General features: G+C 46.2%; 1 pseudogene; it reads left to right on the forward strand.

Annotated features, from left to right (window-relative positions):
• Positions 1 to 470: 470 nt before the first annotated feature.
• Positions 471 to 1,356, forward strand: LOC143380452 (cAMP-responsive element-binding protein-like 2 pseudogene; annotated as a pseudogene).
• Positions 1,357 to 2,206: the final 850 nt, after the last annotated feature.

Raw genomic sequence — 2,206 nt, forward strand, 5'->3', positions numbered from 1 at the left:
CCGTGTGCTCTTTTGCATGGCTTGTACCTTGTGGATTATTTTAATCCTGCACTTTAGAACAGCTGACTGACAGCCTTTCACCCGTGCAGTTCTGCCTCTTTCTTTAAAGTGGTTTCCCTGACCTGAGTCATTTGTGGGTCTCACAGCATGTGGTCCTCAAGCTCCGCTGCACAGCCACATCATCCGTGCTGGACACTCTCAAACGGGCTTTGTCAGCAATCTGTCCTGGGGCTTGGACCAGATATTTAATAAACTCTCTCCTTGTGATTCTGTGATGATGGTCATGTGAAGCCTCTGCTCTTTACCTCTGACTCCGTGGTCTGTGCCAGAGGACACTGGGTCTCTGCAGCTTTTCTTTTCTGTCTTCTTAAAACTGGATTAAGTAAATAAAAACTCAAAAATGAAAAAAAAAATGAATAGACTGTAGGGGCACACGATTCCCTCAAAAGAATCCTGTTGAACACCCAGAGACTGTCATGGAAGGGGAGGAGGAGGCGGCGGCAGTGAAGGGAGGCGTTTTGGGCTACCTCCAAGGTCCGCTCTGCCATTCCTGAACTAGTCCCTGGTCCCCGTGACTGGCATCAGGGAAGTGAACTGTTAGGCGAGAGGAGGAGACAGTCAGAACCATATCTCCTTCTTCCCCGGGGCGGGGGCCGGGCCGGGCCGGGCCGGCTGAGCCAAGGGAGGGCCGGGGGAGGGAGTGCCTGGCCTGGCCGGCCTGTCTGCCGAAATGGATGACAGTAAGGTGGTTGGAGGCAAAGTAAAGAAGCCTGGTAAACGTGGTCGGAAGCCAGCCAAAATTGACTTGAAGGCAAAACTTGAGAGGAGCCGGCAGAGTGCAAGAGAATGCCAGGCCAGAAAAAAGCTGAGATACCAGTATTTGGAAGAGTTAGTATCCAGTCGAGAAAGAGCTATATGTGCCCTCCGAGAGGAACTGGAAATGTACAAGCAGTGGTGCATGGCAATGGACCAAGGAAAAATCCCTTCTGAAATAAAGGCCCTACTCACTGGAGAAGAGCAGAACAAATCTCAGCAGAATTCAAGCAGACACACCAAAGCTGGGAAGACAGATGCTAATAGTAATTCTTGGTGAAGATGATATAAAATGATGAATCAGTGATTGAAGCCAATATTCTAATTTCCATGGAGGAAGAATAGGCAAGATTTTGCTTCTTGGCTCCACTTACTACCTACTGCTCAGTAGTCATCTCTGTAAATCTGCAGTTTTTACCAAAATGTGGGATTACAGATTTCAGAAGATCTTGCTTTAACTTTTAATACTTAGAAATTTTTCAAACATTCAGATCTGTTCTGTACTTCTACCCATGACATTTAACATGTTAGGATGCTTGAAAACACAAGAGTAAGAATCCTGTTGGGAGGCTGTTGCAATAACGTAGGTGAGACAAGGGGTTTGGATCAGAGTAGCTACAGTGTGGACATGAGAATGGCCAACCTCTGAGTGTATTTTGAAGGCAGAGCCAACATAGCTTTCTGGCATTGAATGTGGAGGGTGACAGAAGGAAATCAAAGGTCACCCCCACACCCTGCACACAGCCCAAGGAACTGGAAAACCGAAGTCATCATTAAACAGCATACGGAAGACTGGTCAGAAAGCAAATTTTAGGGCAGAAGAGTTGGAGGTGGCGTCTTACATTAAAAATGTCTATGAGGCATGCGAGGAGAGAAAACTGGCACTTGGGTATACAAATATGTAATGGGGGAGGGGGGATAAAACTTTGTAAGTCACCAACACATAGACAGGGCCTTGCTGCTTGGGATTGGAAAAATCATGAAGGGAGCAAGTGCGGGAAGACAGAGGGCCAAGGACTGAGCTGCCTGGGGTGTCTGGCACCGAGACGTTGAAGAGAGAGGACACTGGGTGACAGGCAGCAGGGTTGGAAGCAATCAGAAGTGAAGGACTCTGGGAAACAAGTGACCAAAAAAAAATGTTTCAAAGGGGATGCTGATAACAGATCAACTAAGATAAAGAGGAAAATTGATGACAGCTACTTCTTATACTGTCTTGCTGATGTTGGTTTAGGAAGGAAATGGAGAAAGTCAATCTAGAAAAGTTATTTCAAAGAGTCTGAGCATTAAGGAAATCCTTCAGACATGGGCAGGATCTGAAGGGAGAACTGAGATCAAAAGAAGGTTTTTTGTTTTTTGTTTTTTGTTTTAATAACCAGCAAGAGAAAACACAGCA

This window comes from Callospermophilus lateralis, chromosome 14, assembly GCF_048772815.1.
Source record: "Callospermophilus lateralis isolate mCalLat2 chromosome 14, mCalLat2.hap1, whole genome shotgun sequence".
NCBI classification, from domain to species: Eukaryota; Metazoa; Chordata; class Mammalia; order Rodentia; family Sciuridae; genus Callospermophilus; species Callospermophilus lateralis.